The sequence below is a fragment of the Arachis hypogaea genome, chromosome 3, assembly GCF_003086295.3.
Source record: "Arachis hypogaea cultivar Tifrunner chromosome 3, arahy.Tifrunner.gnm2.J5K5, whole genome shotgun sequence".
In the NCBI taxonomy this organism is placed as follows: domain Eukaryota; kingdom Viridiplantae; phylum Streptophyta; class Magnoliopsida; order Fabales; family Fabaceae; genus Arachis; species Arachis hypogaea.
Window position 1 is genome coordinate 117,935,498 of NC_092038.1, and position 22,592 is coordinate 117,958,089.

General features: G+C 34.3%; 1 non-coding gene across 1 annotated transcript; it reads left to right on the forward strand.

Moving 5' to 3' along the window:
* Positions 1-9,220: 9,220 nt before the first annotated feature.
* Positions 9,221-9,328, forward strand: LOC112793443 (small nucleolar RNA R71). The gene has a single exon (XR_003198133.1). It is a non-coding gene; the product is annotated as a small nucleolar RNA R71 (small nucleolar RNA).
* Positions 9,329-22,592: the final 13,264 nt, after the last annotated feature.

Consider the following 22,592-nt stretch of genomic DNA (forward strand, 5'->3'; position numbering starts at 1 on the left):
AATTGAGGATTTGGAAAACATTGGGTTTACTGGATATTAGCATTTATGGTTTTGTTCTATTTAATTCATCTCGGGTTAAATAATGTAAACATGGGAATTGTAAGAGATTAATTGGTTCAATTATTTTGCTAAGCGTATGGTAATGTAGATGAAGTTTAGTATAATAAAAAAGGTTTAACTCAGCTTCAGGCTTGAAACTGAACACATTGTTTGAAAAGATTATGGAGTTTTTTAATTTATTGTTGTCAAATTTTTTATATCCTATAAAAAAACAAAAGAAAATTGTGTTTGTGTGTCACATCTTTTACTGACATTTTGTTTAATCACTGTAGTGGTTAGTCAAACATCAATATGTTCATATTTTTAGACAGGGAAAATGAAATAGTGAATGCTATTGTATTTAAAAGATGGTGTCTACTTACTAAATAAGGTTAAAATAAATATTTGATTTAAAAAATTAAAACTTACTATAAAAGACAAGTTAAAAAAATTTAGGTAACAACTCATAGACACCATAGAATTGGCCAAATGAAATATAGCTGGGTGGCTCAAATATTTTTGTTCACTGAATATGTTATATGATCTGATGGTTTTTTTAAAAGTTATTTTAATTCTACTTAAACTATTAGATACATTTAAAGATTTTATTATAATGCTCAAATCAAATGGTACCAATGCAAGTTAATGTTATATATATAATTGTATGCATTAACATCTGAATTTCTGTCATTTGAATTTGGTTTTGTCGTTTACTATATTCGGTGGGTACAACTGGATAACTTTGTATTACTTTTTTAAAATGCCATATGTATTCTTATTTGTGTTCTATATAAAAAGTATGTTACTTTATGTTTCCTCTCCTAATTTGTTTAACTTTTTTGGGTTTCTGGATATTTCATGACTTGGTAAGTCTTTAATTAATAGTTATGTTGTCTTGTTTTTGCATTATTTGCTTTAATTTTTTTTCGTATCATAAATCTCAAAGGTTATATTTTGTTAATATTCTTGCTTACCTTGTTTTCTCTAAAAGGTAAATTAATTACTTTATAATTTTTCTTATCCTCTATTGCAGTTGGAGCTTCTGAATTGACATCTTCCCACTGGGCAGTGAGTTGGTTAATTTTAGCTTAAAGGTTAATCAATGTTGTATATAATTTATCTGATTCATTTTTTTACTAACATGTTTCTTTGTATTGAGCTTTATATGTTCATACTATGGTTGCAGGTCCACCTTTGTTTGGTCCCAATTGCAATGGGTTCAGTGTTAGAAACAATGATTCACATATTAGTAATGTAATGGGTTCAGCGAAACTGCCATGCAAGATCGTTCTTTTCATTATCCTCAAGTATAATTGTACCACGATTGCTCGATGCCACACTCTTTCCAGGAAATGTAATGCGAGTCTTGCCATATGTGAACTATTGGTTAATAAATTTGTTATTGCATCGTCTTGGACTTGTATAATGCAGCTTGAGAATCCACTGATTCCTGATCGGCTGAATTAAATTGTGTTGGCTGATATCGACTGAGTATTTTTGTTGTCTGTACCATACCCAACAAATTGGCAGTGGTTTAATATTATTGGGGCTTCTTCTGGCTACGTGTGGGGCTTCTTCTGCAGTATTTTCAAAAATTTAAAGATCGTTCTTTATACCGAAACAAGTTCAAGCTTGAATCAAAGGGTAAGATTCATAAAGAGAAATATAAGAAATTGCAAGGATGATTATTCACAATCGAATAAGGATATATATGTATATATATATGAACAATGGAGTATGACTGAAAGATTATCAAATCATGTCTTAAGGAAGAAATTCGAATCAGATTCCAATACGAATGATAAAAGGAAAAGCTACTTACCAAATCACGTAACACAAATAAAAATTACATTTTAAAATGGAATTAACTCGTGAAACGTAACCTCTAACGTTCCCTAAACCTCATGATATACGTTACCTATTACTTTTATTTCACCTATGATAATTCGTCAACTTTTCCATACACATAAACTATCAACATTAAGTTGGGCAGACTTAACATCAGCAGTTATGCAACAGTAAACTAACAGCGTTAATCAATAAAGAGTCATGTGCTTAAAGCTCTAATTCTTGTCATCTGGACAAGACTTATAACATGGCAGATACTTGGAGCATGCAATGAAGGATAGATAGTCCATTCCCAAGGCTCTAATCAGAATGAATTGCTCTGATACTATAATGTAACACCCTTACTATCAAAATGTCACGCTTCCAGCTGCACCGCTCTAATAGCGAGAAGTATCACGATGACTTCATATATTTAAAATTAAAATAGGAGATTTTGACTCGAAACCATATTGCTATCTTCATTTAAAAGAAAAACAAAAATACTTTTCAACTTAAAATAAATAAGCATATACATACATACAATACTCCTTACTCAAGCAACTTACAAATATTATATACATACATGTTATTACAGTCACAACTCATATCCCTCTTACAAGAATAATATAATAAAGGCAAGAAAAAGACCATAATATATGGATACAAACAAAAACAACATATTCAAGAACTTAATGAAAATTCCGCAAACTTCTTCGTCCGTCCTGAAAAGATAGACCTGTAGAGGGTGAGAACATCGTCCTGGAAAGAGTTTTCAGTAGAGAGTTTTAAGAATTGTCATAAGAAGATAGGTATAAAGAGAAGAATTGTTTTCAAGACAGTGATTATCGTTTGTCCTATGAATATGTTAAAAACCAAGAGCTAATCATCCAAAAACTTTTCAACAACCAATACTTAATTATACTGAAAATCCAAAACCTTTCTTTTCTTATAAGAAAATCTTAATCAGTTTTCTAGATTGTATGAATGACCAACCTGTTCTAAGCATAGGTTCATTAAGTATATGCTGAACCGGCTTAATTTTTCATACTTTATTAAAACCTTAATCAGAAATCAATCACGGCTGCTGGTATGCGAAATTGTGATCAATACTTTTCACAACTCAAATAATCCCCGGTAATGAAACCAAAAACTTGGTGTTCAATACCATGGCATAAACACAACTTCGCACAACTAACCAGCAAGTGTACTGGGTCGTCCAAGTAATAAACGTTACGCGAGTAAGGGTCGATCCCACAGAGATTGTTGGTATGAAGCAAGCTATGGTCACCTTATAAATCTTAGTCAGGCAAACTCAAATGGGTATGGTGATAAACGCATAAAACATAAAGATAAGGATAGAGATACTTATGTAATTCATTGGTAGGAACTTCAGATAAGCGTATGAAGATGCCTTCTCTTCCGTCTCTCTGCTTTCCTACTGTCTTCATCCAATCCTTCTTCCTCCTTTCCATGGCAAGCTTAAGCAAGGGTTTCACCGTTGTCAGTGGCTACCTCCCATCCTCTCAGTGGAAATGTTCAACGCACCCTGTCACGGCACGGCTATCCATCTGTCGGTTCTCGATCAGGCCGGAATAGAATCCAGTGATTCTTTTGCGTCTGTCACTAACGCCCCACCCTCAGGAGTTTGAAGCACGTCACAGTCATTCAATCATTGAATCCTACTCAGAATACCACAGACAAGGTTAGACCTTCCGGATTCTCTTGAATGCCGCCATCAGTTCTAGCCTATACCACGAAGATTCCGGTTAAAGAATCCAAGAGATATTCACCCAATCGAAGGTAGAACGGAGGTGGCTGTCAGTCACACGTTCATAGGTGAGAAAGATGATGAGTGTCACGGATCATCACATTCATCAAGTTGAAGAACAAGTGATATCTTATAACAAGAACAAGCGAGATTGAATAGAAGAACAATAGTAATTGCATTAATACTCGAGGTACAGCAGAGCTCCACACCTTAATCTATGGTGTGTAGAAACTCCACCGTTGAAAATACATAAGAACAAGGTCTAGGCATGGCCGTGAGGCCAGCCTCCCAATGATCTAAGAACTAGATGTCCAAAGATGATCAAAGGATCTAAAATTAATCCAAAGATGATAATACAATAGTAAAAGGTCCTATATATAGAGAACTAGTAGCCTAGGGTGTACAGAGATGAGTAAATGACATAAAAATCCACTTCCGGACCCACTTGGTGTGTGCTTGGGCTGAGCAATGAAGCATTTTCGTGTAGAGACTCCTCTTGGAGTTAAACGCCAGCTTTTATGCCAGTTTGGGCGTTTAACTCCCATTTTGGTGCCAGTTCCGGCGTTTAACACTGGAATTCCTGAGGGTGACTTTGAACGCCGGTTTGGGCCATCAAATCTTGGGCAAAGTATGAACTATCATATATTGCTGGAAAGCCCAGGATGTCTACTTTCCAACGCTGTTGAGAGCGCGCCAATTGGGCTTCTGTAGCTCCAGAAAATCCACTTCGAGTGCAGGGAGGTCAGAATCCAACAGCATCTGCAGTCCTTTTTGGTCTCTGAATCAGATTTTTGCTCAGGTCCCTCAATTTCAGCCAGAAAATACCTGAAATCACAGAAAAACACACAAACTCATAGTAAAGTCCAGAAAAGTGAATTTTAACTAAAAACTAATAAAAATATACTAAAAACTAACTAGATCATACTAAAAACACACTAAAAACAATGCCAAAAAGCGTACAAATTATCCGCTCATCACAACACCAAACTTAAATTGTTGCTTGTCCTCAAGCAACTGAAAATCAAACAAGATAAAAAGAAGAGAATATGCAATGAATTCCAAAAATATCTATGAAGATCAGTATTAATTAGATGAGCGGGGCTTTTAGCTTTTTGCCTCTGAATAGTTTTGGCATCTCACTCTATCCTTTGAAATTCAGAATGATTGGCTTCTTTAGGAACTCAGAATCCAGATAGTGTTATTGATTCTCCTAGTAAGTATGATGATTCTTGAACAAAGCTACTTATTGAGTCTTGGCCGTGGCCCAAAGCACTCTGTCTTCCAGTATTACCACCGGATACATACATGCCACAGACACATAATTGGGTGAACCTTTTCAGATTGTGACTCAGCTTTGCTAGAGTCCCCAATTAGAGGTGTTCAGGGTTCTTAAGCACACTCTTTTTGCCTTGGAACACAACTTTATTTCTTTCTTTCTTCTCTTTTTCTCTTTTTTTTTTCTTTCTCTCTTTTTTTTCGATTTTTTTTCGAATTTTTTTTTTCATTGCTTTTTCTTGCTTCAAGAATCATTTTAATGATTTTTCAGATCCTCAGTAACATGTCTCCTTTTTCATCATTCTTTCAAGAGCCAACATTCATGAACCACAAATTCAAAAGACATATGCACTGTTTAAGCATACATTCAGAAGACAAAAATATTGCCACCACATCAAAATAATTAAACTATTATAAAATTCAAAATTCATGCAATTCTTTTCTTTTTCAATTAAGAACAAATTTTTATTTAAGAGAGGTGATGGATTCATAGGACATTCATAACTTTAAGGCATAGACACTAAGACACTAATGATCACAAGACACAAACATAGATAAACATAAACACTAAAATTCGAAAAACAGAAAATAAAGAACAAGGAGATTAAAGAACGGGTCCACCTTAGTGATGGCGGCTCTTTCTTCCTCTTGAGGATCCTATGGAGTGCTTGAGCTCCTCAATATCTCTTCCTTGTCTTTGTTGCTCCTCTCTCATGATTCTTTGATCTTCTCTAATTTCATGGAGGATGATGGAGTGTTCTTGATGCTCCACCCTTAGTTGTTCCATGTTGGAATTCAATTCTCCTAGGGAGGTGTTTAGTTGCTCCCAATAGTTTTGTGGAGGAAAGTGCATCCCTTGAGGCATCTCAGGGATCTCATGATGAGTGGGGTCTCTTGTGTGCTCCATCCTCTTTTTAGTGATGGGCTTGTCCTCATCAATAGGGGTGTCTCCCTCTATGTCAACTCCAACTGAATAACAGAGGTGACAAATGAGATGAGGGAAGGCTAACCTTGCCAAGGTAGAGGACTTGTCCGCCACCTTATAAAGCTCTTGAGCTATAACCTCATGAACTTCTATTTCTTCTCCAATCATGATGCTATGAATCATGATAGCCCGGTCTTTGGTAACTTCGTACCGGTTGCTAGTGGGAATGATTGAGCGTTGGATAAACTCCAACCATCCTCTAGCCACGGGTTTGAGGTCATGCCTTCTCAATTGAACCGCCTTCCCTCTTGAATCTCTCTTCCATTGGGCGCCCTCTTCACATATGACTGTGAGGACTTGGTCCAACCTTTGATCAAAGTTGACCCTTCTAGTGTAAGGATATTCATCTCCTTGCATCATGGGCAAATTGAATGCCAACCTTACACTTTCCGGACTAAAATCCAAGTATTTCCCCCGAACCATAGTAAGATAATTCTTTGGATCCGGGTTCACACTTTGATCATGGTTTTTGGTGATCCATGCATTGGCATAGAACTCTTGAACCATTAAGATTCCGACTTGTTGAATGGGGTTGGTAAGAACTTCCCAACCTCTTCTTCGGATCTCATGTCGGATCTCCGGATATTCACCCTTTTTGAGTGAAAAAGGGACCTCGGGGATCACCTTCTTCAAGGCCACAACTTCATAGAAGTGGTCTTGATGCACCCTTGAGATGAATCTTTCCATCTCCCATGACTCGGAGGTGGAAGCTTTTGCCTTCCCTTTCCTCTTTCTAGAGGTTTCTCCGGCCTTGGATGCCATAAATGGTTATGGAAAAACAAAAAGCAATGCTTTTACCACACCAAACTTAAAATGTTTGCTCGTCCTCGAGCAAAAGAAGGAAGAAGAGAGTAGAAGAAGAAGAAATGAGGAAGAAGGGAATGGCTTTGTGTTCGGCCAAAAGGGGGAGAAGTGGTGTGTATGTTGTGTGAAAATGAAGGAGTGAAGATGGGTTTATATAGGAGAGGGGGAAGGGTAGGGTTCGGTCAATTGAGGGTGGGTTTGGGTGGAAAAGTGGTTTGAATTTGAATGGTGAGGTAGGTGGGGTTTTATGAAGGATGGATGTGAGTGGTGAAGAGAAAGATGGGATTTGATAGGTGAAGGGTTTTTGGGGAAGAGGTGTTGAGGTGATTGGTGAATGGGTGAAGGAGAGAGAGAGTGGTGGGGTAGGTGGGGATCCTGTGGGGTCCACAGATCCTGAGGTGTCAAGGAAAAGTCATCCCTGCACCAAATGGCAAAAAAAATCTCGTTTTGTGCCAATTCTGGCGTTAAACGCCGGGCTGGTGCCCATTTCTGGCGTTTAACGCCAGCTTCTTGCCCTTTTCTGGCGTTTAACGCCAGTCTGGTGCCCCTTTCTGGCGTTAAACGCCCAGAATGGTGCCAGACTGGGCGTTAAACGCCCAACAGCTAGCCTCACTGGCGTTTAAATGCCAGTGGGTTCTTCCTCCAGGGTGTGCTGTTTTTCTTCCTGTTTTTCATTCTGTTTTTGCTTTTTTCATTGATTTTGTGACTTCTCATGATCATCAACCTACAAAAGACATAAAATAACAAAGGAAAATAGTCAACATATAATATTGGGTTGCCTCCCAACAAGCGCTTCTTTAATGTCAGTAGCTTGACAGTGGGCTCTCATGGAGCCTCAGAAATGCTCTGAGCCATGTTGGAACCTCCCAACACCAAACTTAGAGTTTGAATGTGGGGGTTCAACACCAAACTTAGAGTTTGGTTGTGGCCTCCCAACACCAAACTTAGAGTTTGACTGTGGGGGCTCTGTTTGGCTCTGTTTTGAGAGAAGCTCTTCATGCTTCCTCTCCATGGTGACAGAGGGATATCCTTGAGCCTGAAACACCAAGGATTCTTCATTCACTTGAATGATTAATTCTCCTCTATCAACATCAATCACAGCCCTTGCTGTGGCTAGGAAGGGTCTGCCAAGGATGATGGATTCATCCATGCACTTCCCAGTCTCTAGGACTATGAAATCAGCAGGGATGTAATGGTCTTCAACCTTTACCAGAACATCCTCTACAAGTCCATAGGCTTGTTTTCTTGAATTGTCTGCCATCTCTAGTGAGATTTTTTCAGCTTGCACCTCAAAGATCCCTAACTTCTCCATTACAGAGAGAGGCATGAGGTTTACACTTGACCCTAAGTCACACAAGGCCTTCTTGAAGGTCATGGTGCCTATGGTACAAGGTATTGAAAACTTCCCAGGATCCTGTCTCTTTTGAGGCAGTTTCTGCCTAGACAATCATCCAGTTCTTTGGTGAGCAAAGGGGATTCATCCTCCCAAGTCTCATTTCCAAATAACTTGTCATTTAGCTTCATGATTGCTCCAAGGTATTTAGCAACTTGCTCTTCAGTGACATACTCATCCTCTTCAGAGGAAGAATACTCTTCAGAGCTCATGAATGGCAAAAGTAAGTTCAATGGAATCTCTATGGTCTCATTTTGAGCCTCAGATTCCCATGGTTCCTCATTGGGGAACTCATTGGAGGCCTGTGGACGTCCATTGAGGTCTTCCTCAGTGGCATTCACTGCCTCTCCTTCCTCCCAAAATTCGGCCATGTTGATGGCCTTGCACTCTCCTTTTGGATTTTCTTCTGTATTACTTGGAAGAGTACTAGGAGGGAGTTCAATAATTTTCTTGCTCAGCTGACCCACTTGTGCCTCCAAGTTTCTAATGGAGGACCTTGTTTCAGTCATGAAACTTTGAGTGGTTTTGATTAGATCAGAGACCATGGTTGCTAAGTCAGAGGTATTCTGCTTAGAACTCTCTGTCTGTTGCTGAGAAGATGATGGAAAAGGCTTGCTATTGCTAAACCTGTTTCTTCCACCATTATTATTGTTGAAACCTTGTTGAGGTCTCTGTTGATCCTTCCATGAGAAATTTGGATGATTTCTCCATGAAGGATTATAGGTGTTTCCATAGGATTCTCCCATGTAATTCACCTCTTCCATTGAAGGGTTCTCAGGATCATAGGCTTCTTCCTCAGATGAAGCCTCCTTAGTACTGCTTGGTGCATTTTGCATTCCAGACAGACTTTGAGAAATCATATTGACTTGTTGAGTCAATATTTTGTTTTGAGCCAATATGGCATTCAGAGTGCAATTTCAAGAACTCATTTCTTCTGACTAGTCCCATTGTTCACAGGATTTCATTCAGAAGTGTACATGAATTGGTTATTTGCAACCATTTCAATCAGCTCTTGAGCTTCTGTAGGCGTCTTCTTCAGATGAAGAGAGCCTCCGGCAGAGCTATCCAAAGACATCTTGGACAGTTCAGAGAGACCATCATAGAAAATACCTATGATGCTCTATTCAGAAAGCATGTCAGAAGGACACTTTCTGATTAATTGTTTGTATCTTTCCCAAGCTTCATAGAGGGATTCTCCTTCCTTCTGTCTGAAGGTTTGGACTTCCACTCTAAGCTTACTCAATTTTTGAGGTGGAAAGAACTTTGCCAAGAAGGCATTGACTAGCTTTTCCCAAGAGTCCAGGCTTTCTTTAGGTTGAGAGTCCAACCATGTTCTAGCTCTGTCTCTTACAGCAAAAGGGAATAGCATAAGTCTGTAGACCTCAGGGTCAACCCCATTAGTCTTGACAGTGTCACAGATTTGCAAGAATTCAGCTAAGAACTGATGAGGATCTTCCAATGGAAGTCCATGAAACTTGCAATTCTGTTGCATTAGAGAAACTAATTGAGGCTTAAGCTCAAAGTTGTTTGCTCCAATGGCAGGGATAGAGATGCTTCTCCCATAGAAGTCGGGAGTAGGTGCAGTAAAGTCACCCAGCACCTTCCTTGCATTGTTGGCATTGTTGTTGTTTTCGGCTGCCATGTGTTCTTCTTCTTTGAAGAATTCGGTTAGGTCCTCTACAGAGAATTGTGCCTTAGCTTCTCTTAGCTTTCGCTTCAAGGTTCTTTTGGGTTCAGGATCAGCCTCAACAAGAATGCTTTTGTCCTTGCTTCTGCTCATAAGAAAGAGAAGGGAACAAGAAAATGTGGAATCCTCTATGTCACAGTATAGAGATTCCTTTAGGTGTCAGAGGAAAAGAAAAGTAGAAGACAGAAGTAGAAAATTCGAACTTATTAAAGAAGATGGAGTTCGAATTTTGCATTAAGGAATAGTGTTAGTCCATAAATAGAAGGATGTGAGAAGAAGGGAAGTAATTTTCGAAAATTAAGTAAAAGATTTTGAAAACATTTTTGAAAAACACTAATTGATTTTCGAAAATGAAAGTGGAAAAGAAATCAAGTGATTTTTTTTTAAAAAGATTTTGAAATTAGAAATCAAAAAGATTTGATTGAAAACTATTTTGAAAAAGATGTGGTTAAGAAGATATGATTAGTTTTAAAAAGGTGTGATTGAGAAGATATGATTTGAAAAACATTTTAAAAAGATTTGATTTTGAAAATTAATAACTTGGCTAACAAGAAAAGATATGATTCAAACATTAAACCTTTCTCAACAGAAAAGGCAACATACTTGAAATGTTGAATCAAATCATTGATTGATAGCAAGTATCTTTGAAAATAGAAAGAAATCAATTTTGAAAACTTATGATTGAAAAGATATGATTTGAAAAAGATTTGATTTTGAAAAACTTTGAAAACTTGAAAAAAAATTGCATTGAAAACAGAATCTTCCCCCTTGTGCCATCCTGGCGTTAAACGCCCAGAATGGTGCACATTCTGGCGTTTAACGCCCAAAACTATACCCTTTTGGGCGTTAAACGCCCAACCAGGTACCCTGGATGGCGTTTAAACGCCAGTCTGTCCTTCTTCACTGGGCGTTTTGAACGCCCAGCTTTTTTTGTGCAATTCCTCTGCTGTGTGTTCTGAATCTTCAATTCTCTGTATTATTGACTTGAGAAGACACAAATTAAAAATATTTTTGGATTTTTAATAATAAGGAAAAATCAAAATGCAACAAGAATCAAATAACAATGCATGCAAGACACCAAACTTAGCAGTTTGTATACTACTGACACTAATGAGAATGCATATGAGACACACAAAACACTCAAGTCAAGAGAATTTAAAGATTAGAGTAATGAAATCATCAAGAATTACTTGAAGATCCTTAAGACACATGAATGGATGCATGTAATTGAAACCAAACTTAAAATGAAACACTAGACTCAAAAATATTTTTGGATTTTATGATTTTGTAAATTTTTTTGCTTTTTTTCGAAAATTAAAAGAAAAATAAAGGTATCAAAATTCTTAATGAGAATTCCAGGAATCATGCAATGTTAGTCTAAAGCTTCAGTCTAAAGGAATTAGACATGGCCAGCCAAGCTTCAGCAGGACATTGCATTCAAGAGCTAAATTGATGGAGATCAATCAGCTTTGGTGATGGTAAGAACATCACCTTGAAACACTAGAATTCATTCTTAAGAACTCTGAAGAAAAATACCTAATCTAAGCAACAAGATGAACCGTTAGTTGTCCAAACTCAACAATCCCCGGCAACGGCGCCAAAAACTTGGTATGCGAAATTGTGATCAATACTTTTCACAACTCAAATAATCCCCGGTAATGAAACCAAAAACTTGGTGTTCAATACCATGGCATAAACACAACTTCGCACAACTAACCAGCAAGTGTACTGGGTCGTCCAAGTAATAAACCTTACGCGAGTAAGGGTCGATCCCACAGAGATTGTTGGTATGAAGCAAGCTATGGTCACCTTATAAATCTTAGTCAGGCAAACTCAAATGGGTATGGTGATAAACGCATAAAACATAAAGATAAGGATAGAGATACTTATGTAATTCATTGGTAGGAACTTCAGATAAGCGTATGAAGATGCCTTCCCTTCCGTCTCTCTGCTTTCCTACTGTCTTCATCCAATCCTTCTTCCTCCTTTCCATGGCAAGCTTAAGCAAGGGTTTCACCGTTGTCAGTGGCTACCTCCCATCCTCTCAGTGGAAATGTTCAACGCACCCTGTCACGGCACGGCTATCCATCTGTCGGTTCTCGATCAGGCCGGAATAGAATCCAGTGATTCTTTTGCGTCTGTCACTAACGCCCCGCCCTCAGGAGTTTGAAGCATGTCACAGTCATTCAATCATTGAATCCTACTCAGAATACCACAGACAAGGTTAGACCTTCCGGATTCTCTTGAATGCCGTCATCAGTTCTAGCCTATACCACGAAGATTCCGGTTAAAGAATCCAAGAGATATTCACCCAATCGAAGGTAGAACGGAGGTGGTTGTCAGTCACACGTTCATAGGTGAGAATGATGATGAGTGTCATGGATCATCACATTCATCAAGTTGAAGAACAAGTGATATCTTAGAACAAGAACAAGCGGGATTGAATAGAAGAACAATAGTAATTGCATTAATACTCGAGGTACAGCAGAGCTCCACACCTTAATCTATGGTGTGTAGAAACTCCACCGTTGAAAATACATAAGAACAAGGTCTAGGCATGGCCGTGAGGCCAGCCTCCCAATGATCTAAGAACTAGATGTCCAAAGATGATCAAAGGATCTAAAATTAATCCAAAGATGATAATACAATAGTAAAAGGTCCTATATATAGAGAACTAGTAGCCTAGGGTGTACAGAGATGAGTAAATGACATAAAAATCCACTTCCGGACCCACTTGGTGTGTGCTTGGGCTGAGCAATGAAGCATTTTCGTGTAGAGACTCCTCTTGGAGTTAAACGCCAGCTTTTATGCCAGTTTGGGCGTTTAACTCCCATTTTGGTGCCAGTTCCGGCGTTTAACACTGGAATTCCTGAGGGTGACTTTGAACGCCGGTTTGGGCCATCAAATCTTGGGCAAAGTATGAACTATCATATATTGCTGGAAAGCCCAGGATGTCTACTTTCCAACGCTGTTGAGAGCGCGCCAATTGGGCTTCTGTAGCTCCAGAAAATCCACTTCGAGTGCAGGGAGGTCAGAATCCAACAGCATCTGCAGTCCTTTTTGGTCTCTGAATCAGATTTTTGCTCAGGTCCCTCAATTTCAGCCAGAAAATACCTGAAATCACAGAAAAATACACAAACTCATAGTAAAGTCCAGAAAAATGAATTTTAACTAAAAACTAATAAAAATATACTAAAAACTAACTAAATCATACTAAAAACACACTAAAAACAATGCCAAAAAGCGTACAAATTATCCGCTCATCAGCTGCCAGTTCAAGCAACTCAATCAAATCATCATCTTATCACCAATACCCAAACTCAAAAGTACCACAACAGAAACAAACACAGGCAAAACAGACAAGGAAAGCACAGGTATAGATAGCAGTTACAACAAATAGCTCAGATAAAAGTTAATAGCAGTTAAGCAATTAGGCAAACCAAAACAAATTCAAACTCAAACAAAGCATACAAATGCATATGATGAATGCCTGTTCTATGGCTGATGAGTCTCATCTGTCGGTAATATAGCAAACCCGACATATCCTGGTAGTTAACCATTGGACAGTCCCAAACTGAAAACGTAATCGTTTTCTTTATAGCCCAAACTCAAATCATAAAATCCTTAAAAATCCAAATCTTTCTAAATAAATGGTGCACGAAATTGTGATCATCAACAATGGCGCCAAAAACATGGTAGCGCTCTCAAACGTGAATCACACTTTGTCACAACTTCGCACAACTAACCAGCAAGTGCACTAGGTCGTCCAAGTAATAAACCTTACGTGAGTAAGGGTCGATCCCACGGAGATTATTGGTATGAAGCAAGCTATGGTCATCTTGTAAATCTCAGTTAGGCGAATTCAAATGGTTATAAAGGTTTCGAAAATAATAATAAATAAAGATAGAGATACTTATGTAAATCATTGATGGAAATTTCAGATAAGTGTATGGAGATGCTTTGTCCCTGTTGAATCTCTGTTTTCCTACTGCTTTCATCCAATCCTTCATACTCCTTTCCATGGCAAGCTGTATGTAGGGCATCACCGTTGTCAATGACTACATCCCATCCTCTCAGTGAAAATAGTCCGAATGCTCTTGTAACAGCACCGTTAATCATCTGTCGGTTCTTGATCATGTCGAAATAGAATCCATTAATTCTTTTGCGTCTGTCACCACGCCCAACAATCGCAAGTTTGAAGCTCGTCATAGTCATTCAATCCCTGAATCCTACTCGGAATACCACAGACAAGGTTTAGACTTTCCGGATTCTCAAGAATGGCCGCCAAAGGGTTCTACCTTATACCACGAAGATTCTGATTAAGGATTCCAAGAGATATGCGCTCGGTCTAAGGTAGAATGGAAGTGGTTGTCAGTCACGCGTTCATAAGGATGAATGATGATGAGTGTCATGGATCATCACATCCATCAGGTTGAAGTGCAACAAATATCTTAGAACAAGAATAAGCTGAATTGAATAGAAAATAGTAGTAATTGCATTAAATTAAAACTCGAGGTACAGCAGAGCTCCACACCCTTAATCTATGGTGTGTAGAAACTCCACCGTTGAAAATATATAAGTGATGGTCCAGGCATGGCCAAATGGCCAGCCCCCATAAACGTGATCAAAGAATCATAAGGTAATCCAAAAATAATCCAAAGATGTCTAATACAATAGTAAAATGTCCTATTTATACTAGACTAGTTACTAAGGTTTATAGAAATAAGTCTAAATGCAAAAATCCACTTCTGGGGCCCACTTTGGTGTGTGCTTGGGCTGAACTTGAACTTTACATGTGCAGAGGCTTCTCTTGGAGTTAAACGCCAAGTTGTAACGTGTTTTTGGCGTTTAACTCTGATTTGTGACGTGTTTCTGGCGTTTTACTCCAGAATGCAGCATGAAACTGGCGTTGAACGCCAGTTTGCGTCATCTAAACTCAAATAAAGTATGGACTATTATATATTGCTGGAAAGTTCTGGATGTCTACTTTCCAACGCCGTTGAGAGCATAATCAGATTTTTGCTCAGGTCCCTCAATTTCAGCCAGAAAATACCTAGGGTATAGAGTATTTAATTTAAAATCTAATTTAATTCCTTAAAATTATTTTAAAAAAATTATTTAATTATCAAATTTACTAATTGATTTTCAATCTAGTACTCTTAATTTAATATATAAAGAAATATAATTAATTTTCTTTATTTATAAAAATTAAAGTATTAAATTTCAAAATCTCAATTATTTAAATCAATTCATATAAAATTCTTATTCTTTTAAAACTAATAAGATTTATCATTTAAATATAGAAAATCACTCGATAATTATAAAATTAGATAAAATTTCTAGTTTAATTATCAAAACTTGGTTTAGTTACTTTTAATAAAATAATTTATTAAAATAAATTTTTTAATGAATAAATAAATTAAAATTAGCTCATAATAAGATTTTTTGAAAATTTTGAGTCTTACAGTCTGCGCCGTCCGAAAGGTCATTAAATGTCTCTTGCATCCAAGTGCACTTCACAGTGAACTTGTCGATGCAGACCGGTGGCAGCAACACACCCAACAACTCCTCAAACCAAACCCATGTTGGACGACCGCCATCGATGTACCGCTTGAAGTCTATCAGACATCTGCTGACGTACTGCCCATCGATCGGGAGCCCTAACTGGTAGGCTACATCCTGGAGCGTAATGGTGCACTCACCGAATGGCAAATGATTGTATGCGTCTCTGGATGCTATCTCTCCATAAATATACTCACTAAAGGCTCATCCAACCTAAACCAGTGGTCGTTGAGTCTCGCGAGATGGGCCAGGTCAGCCATCTGCAGGTATAGCATGATCCTATTATGTCACGGCATACCATATTGCCTCATCATGCTCATGATACAGTGATGTGCTACATGACATTGAAAAAAATTCTCTTAGAATCATAACACTTTAGAAAACAACAATCACCTAAAACTGATACTCTTAATCGAAAAATACCTTAACCAGAATTAAATTGAACTCTAACGGAACATAGTTAACCTACTAATAATGGCATATAGTTACACCCTTTAGTAGATAACTAACGTTGTAGTACCTCGTTAATCTAACATTTTATAATTCAATTTTTTTAAAATCCATAACATTTCTAACCTAGTTAAACTTGTAACAATAAAGACCCCCAAAATTTAAGCAAACATGTTATATCTACTCGTCAACATACTTAGTTACTCAATATCTAACATGCATTTGTGATTTCTGTTTTCTAACACACTACTATCCCTATATCAATACTCTAACTACTATTCAAGGTTTAAAGATCCTAATAATGATCAAATTTCAGTTCTAGATGGTTTAATATCACTACCAATCTTCTAACACATGACTACCCCAAAATAAATAATATTCTAACTACTACTTGGAGTTTAGATATTCTAATAATTCTAATAATCAAGTTCTAAGCCATTTAATATCACTAACAATTATAAATTTCTTAAACAAAATAAAAAATCTAAATTTCATTTGCTAACCTCTTCATGTACGCTACCCACAATATGAGCGACTCCGTCCAACCGATAGATTCGATTTAGGTCGTCTTCCATTTTCACACTATCAATCTTGTAGTATAACTTGCCTTAATTTCTATGGATTTTCGATTTTGGTGGGGGTATGGGGTGGTGAAATATAATTCAAATCAAGTGAATTCGAATTCTAAATGTAGGAGTTTGTGTGTAAATCGAATGAGGGTGAGTCGATTTACCTTATGCACGCCTACATATAAATCGAATTAGGATCCATAGATTTACAGGGGAAGCACTTATATACATAAATCGAATTACCTTGTGTCGATTTACCATGTGCGAAAATCATGTGCTAAAACGACAGTCTGTATCGATTTACTAAGTATTTAGCCAAAATAATATGCTCTCTTAGTAAATCGAAGCTGTTTTAATCGTTTTACCATATTCCCTACTAAATTGATATAGCCTCATTTGATTTACTATTAAAATTTGTGATTCGATGAACCCTAATTCGATTTATATGGAAACACAAACGGGGACATGCACGTCATGTTTTTAGCTTTGGGTGATCTATGTAATATTTGCAATACTTTGATTTATTGTAGTGATTTACCCTAAATTTTACTTGTAAATTTATCTAATTTGATTTAAATAGTAATAAATTGTATCATTTTTTATTCTATAAATCGATCTAAATCATACTATAAATATTATTTTTATCGTAATTTTTTTGTAATAATACATATATCCTGTTTACACGGTAAATGAGATATGTGTATTTTTTTTTTTCAAATTTCATATATTTCTATAAACAATTTTAATTTGTTTACACGATAAATAAAATATGTAAAGAAAATAAAAATTGGTAAATATGCTACAAATTATCTATATCCGTAAATAAAATATTTATATTATTTATTTAAAAAATCCAACCATCTAATATGATATTTAATTTTAAAAAATAATCAGTAAAATTTAGGAACGGATGTATTCATAGTTGAGTGGGGGCAAGTGTCCCCACTAGAATTTGACAAATTACTAACAAGCACTCAAGAAAAAAAAAATAGGTGCCCCCACTCCCAAAAACAATTTGACCCACTCCCAAAATTGAAATTTCAAAAACAATTTGACCCCACCCTAAACCCCACTCTCAAAAACAATTTGACCCTACCCCCAAAACAATTTGAAATCCCTGAGCTCGTAAAACCCTTCTCCTTCTCCCCTTTCTCAATTTTGTCTCGCCCTCTTTCTCTCTCTCACATAACTGATGTGCAGCTCTCTGCCCTCTTTCTCATTTGTCCGTAGTCTGCATCATTGTTGCTGAGTCCTCGATGCTGTTGGCTTATCGCTGGCTCACTGTCTCGATGTCTTCTGACTTGTCCTACTCGCTTGCTCTTTGTTTCTGCGTTCACTATCTCCCATTTTGAATAAATGATGTGAATTAGGATATTAATGTGAATCTGTAAATTTGAATATTTGATCTTGTTTGAATAATTGGATTATTGGATGATTTATGTTTTGTGTATATTGATGTATAATCAAATTAAGATATTGCATTTTGTTGCTGAAAATTAATTGGATTTTACAATAAAACTCCTTATTAGAATTGTGAATTATTTTTACAGTGAAGCTCGTTATTAAAAAAATGCTATAAGATGAGAAATAATGTTGTGGGGTAGTAATTTTTGAGATTCGGTGATTTGCGCTTTAGTGGCTTACTAACTTATTGTTACTGCAGTTGTATTATACAACATCTATATTTTTGGATTTTTTTTACTATATACATTATTAATTTGATGTTATATTATTGTGTATTTTTCTTATTCTTTAGTTTATGTTTTGTATTTATAATTTTATATTTTACTTTTAAATTTGTATGGAATTGTAAATTATTTATGTTAATTAATTAACTTAGGTTTATAAATTTATTCTTTTAGTAATGGAGAAATATTTCAAAAGAACATCGTCGATGGATATTGGATCCCAAAATAGTTCATCGACCTCTTCTAACAAAAGGAGGTTTTTAGAATTTAAGGTAGAGAGTCTTATAGCAGATCCAGGACAACGACCAAAGATTTCAAGTTATCATTCGAATGACAGAGATAAAGTTAGATGTGCATATTTGCAAAACGGTCTTTGTCAACCAAGGACTTATGATTGTTTGCAAACTGTTTGTGGTTCTTCTTTTCGAAGATTTAATCCTAATTGGTTTGATGACTATAGCAACTGGTTAGAGTATATAGTATATCAAAAGATGCTATTTTTTGTCTTTGTTGTTATCTTATGAAATCCGAGACTGAGAGTGGTGATACTTTTGTAACTAATGGCTTTTCAAATTGAAAAAAAAATGAGAGACTACAAACTCATGTTGGGATTCATGATAGCGCTCATAATCAAGTTTGGAGAAAATATGAAGCACTTATGAGACCAAAACAACAAAGAGCTAAAATAATTTCTTTATTTCCTTCCATGGTTAATGTTCTTGAATATGTTGAGGAAGATGAAAATAATTCAAAATAAAGAGCTGAAGCATGTCATTTATTAAATGTCGTTCAATCTTTTGAATTCATTTTCAACTTGTACTTGATGAAAAATATCTTGGGAGTTACTAATGAGTCATCTCAAACGTTACAAAAGAATGATCAAGACATTTTAAATGTTATGGCATTAGTCAAAGTGTCTAAGCAACGATTGCAAAATATAAGAGATGATGGTTGGTCTTTTTTACTTGACGAAGTCTCACTGTTTTGTGACAAACATAATATTAATGTTCCAATCATGGATGATATATTTGTGTCACGCGATAGATCAAGACGCAAAGCTTAAAAGATATCAAATTTGTATCATTTTCAAATTGAGATATTCTATCAAGTAGTTAATAGACAACTTCAAGAACTCAATAATCGTTTTACAAAAGTGAATACTGAATTGCTTCTTTGCATAGCTTGCCTGAATCCAAAATACTCATTTTTTGCATTTGATAAGGAGAAGTTGATCGAGTTAGCTCAATTCTATCCATTAGAATTTTCTTCCACTCAACTTTTGGTACTTAATACTCAACTTGAGAACTTCATACTAGATGTGCATTTTGATGATCAATTCTCATACTTAAATGAAATTAGTGCTCTTTCTCAGAAATTGGTTGATACTCGAAAAAATATTGTTTATCCATTAGTGTTTTTTCTTTTGAAATTAGTTTTAGTTTTGTCCGTAGTAACTGTATCAGTTGAAAAAAATTTTTCTGCTATGAACATCATAAAGAGTTAACTTTGTAATCGTATGAAAGATAAATTTTTAAATGATTGTTTAGTGACATATATAGAAAGAGTAACAATTGATTATATTGACAATGAAAAATTTTTTTAAATTTTTAAAAATATAAAACCTAGAAGAATAGAATTCTAAATTATTTATTATTATTTTAAATTTATTTTATTGTTTTAATTTATTGGAATAATTTAAAGAGTAATCATATTTTATAACATCATAATATAATTATAAAAATTATTATTATATTATAGATATTTTGTTCTTATTAATCAAATTTTTTAAATTCGTCACTGATAAAATTTATTATTTTTTATTATTATTTTTAATTATTAATCTATTTTTTAATCAAACTTATATTTTTAAATATTAAAAATTAATTACTGATAAAAAATAATAAATTTTACTCACTCTCTTTAATTTATTGATCAACTCATCACGTTAATTTGATAGTTACATTTTCTGTTATAAGTTGATGGTATAAATGATCGTGGTATGTTAATCTTATTACAGAGAATTAATAGGCTCAAATATCGCAGCGTTAATTTACATTTAATTTATTAACAATAGTTTTTACTTGTAGCATCTTTTATTTAATTTTTTTAAAATAATTATTAGCAAAATCCTTCATTGATACGCTTTATGATATCCTCAAACATAATAATTGAACATCGATCGTACTGTTTCGGTCTATTGGAGCCGACAAATAAATGATGTGATAACAAGAAATTCTAGCAGAGACAATAAAATTACATATAATTAATTCAGATAATGCTATTATGAAAAGTGAAATTTTGGTGAAGAATAAAAATTATTTTTTAAATAAAAAAAATCACCAGAAGAATTTCAGCATGTATAATGTATATATATTTTAATAAAAATCTTTGTTTTTTATCTAATTTTATTTTTCACCAAAAACAATTATTTAAGAAATAGATTTTGAAAATAACAAAGACTTAATACGAAAAGGATGATTAAATCATGCAAGAACTTTTCGTGAAGTAAAAGAATTATGAATGTTTATCTAGTTTTAGAACTTTTATGCAGCTGAAAATATTAGTATCGAGTTCTAGAGAACCTTTAAACAAATTGATTAAAAACAACTTATGAAATTAAAGAATAAACATAACTATTTCAAATTTTCAATAGTAGTTGTTTTAATAACATTAAAATAAACTTTTTTTTTTCTAAAGTTCATACCTTTATTACAATTAAATAGTTCAATTACAATACCCATACAATCAGAAATAAACATATATAATAATAAAAATTTGAAAAATTTTCAGAAAGAACAATACCAAACTAAACAATTAAATAGTTCAATTACAATACCCATACAATCAGAAATAAACATATATAATAATAAAAATTTGAAAAATTTTTAGAAAGAACAATACCAAACTAAAGTATTAAGAATTCAAAACAAAAAGGTCAAGTTATTCTTTTCTCTTCAGTTTCAGTTACTATGCCTCCCAAATCGTCCAAATTCTTCTGCAAATATCAGAATTTGGGATAGAATTTTTTCAACCTCAACTCTGTAATTTTTAAAAATGAGAGAATTCTTAGACAGATCAATCATAAAAGATAATTCACTTGATTGATTTTTTCTTTTGAATCTCCTCTTCTTTTCATCGCTTCCATCAAATATTAAAATAAACTCTTAAAATACTATTTGAGATATTTTATATTAGGATAATAATCTAAATATAATTTAGAGTTAAAATTATTTGTACTACTACAATTAGTAATTATAATTTTCTTTTCTAAATTTATTTGGTGTCAATACCTTAGGAGGTTAGGTATACAGTACTTGTTTAGATATCATTAAGTTGATAAAAAAAATATTTTTTTTAATAGAAAAAGATTTTCTTTTTTAGTGTGTTTGATAAATTTCTAGTAATAAAAGTAAAAGTTCTAGAAAAATAAAAAAAAATTTTTTGAGAAGCTATAATTTACATCTTTTTTAAAAAAAAAGATGTTTTTCACGTAATAAATAAACAAAATACTTTTATATGGTTATACCCAAACATAATTGATAAATAAAAAAATCTTTTTGAATGAGATATCCAAATATAAAATTACGTTTGCTTTTTTATAAAATCTTTTGAAAAAAGATAACTTAAAAAAATATATTTTCTTAAAAACTCACCTAAACAAGCCCATAATAATAGCATTCATAATTCAATAACCTTTTAAATTTAGTTGTTATTATTATTTATTATAGTTTCTGAATCACCTCAATATAAATATTATATGTTAATAATTAAATAATATTATTTTTTATGATATTTAATATTAATAAATATAATTATATTTTAGTATATATTTTGTTATTTTTTATTCTTTATTTATTATAATTTTTAATAATTATATTTTAGTATATATTTTGTTATTTTTTATTCTTTATTTATTATTTTTTAATAATATTTTATTTTTTTATTAACAAAAATATTATAAAACAATGATTTCTGAAAAAGATTAAAAATATTCGAAAAGACTATTTAAAATTTTCAGAGACTGTTTTGATATTTTTTTTAATTTTTTAGGAATTGTTTTGTATTTCACTATAGGGATTAATTTATCTAGAACGCATATATGGACACTTAACAGTCACATGTGCAAGCTAACATTCCACGTCAACAGTCACCATTAGTAACTAACGGAAGAGAAATATATTGTCTAACGAAAATAAATAGAGAACTATTTTGAGTAATTACTCTTTATATTATAAGGTGGTTTTTGAAATCTCTAAAAAAATTTGAATCCAACTTTAGAATAATTTGAGATATTGACAAATAATGGATAATTATAAGAGCAATGCTAGGGGGCCAGCAACATTTGTGATTGGTAGCCATCAACTAGCCATCAATGATGATTTGATGGTGTGAGATTGGTGTAAGATTTCATCCAATGGCTCACCCTTCTCTGCTGGTTACATGCTGGCCAAAATGCAATAAAATTGCTGACCTCCTAGACTTTTCCTAATTATAATTGAGCATTTTTTTAACTAAAATAACCATAAAAATAAGAAATAACAACTT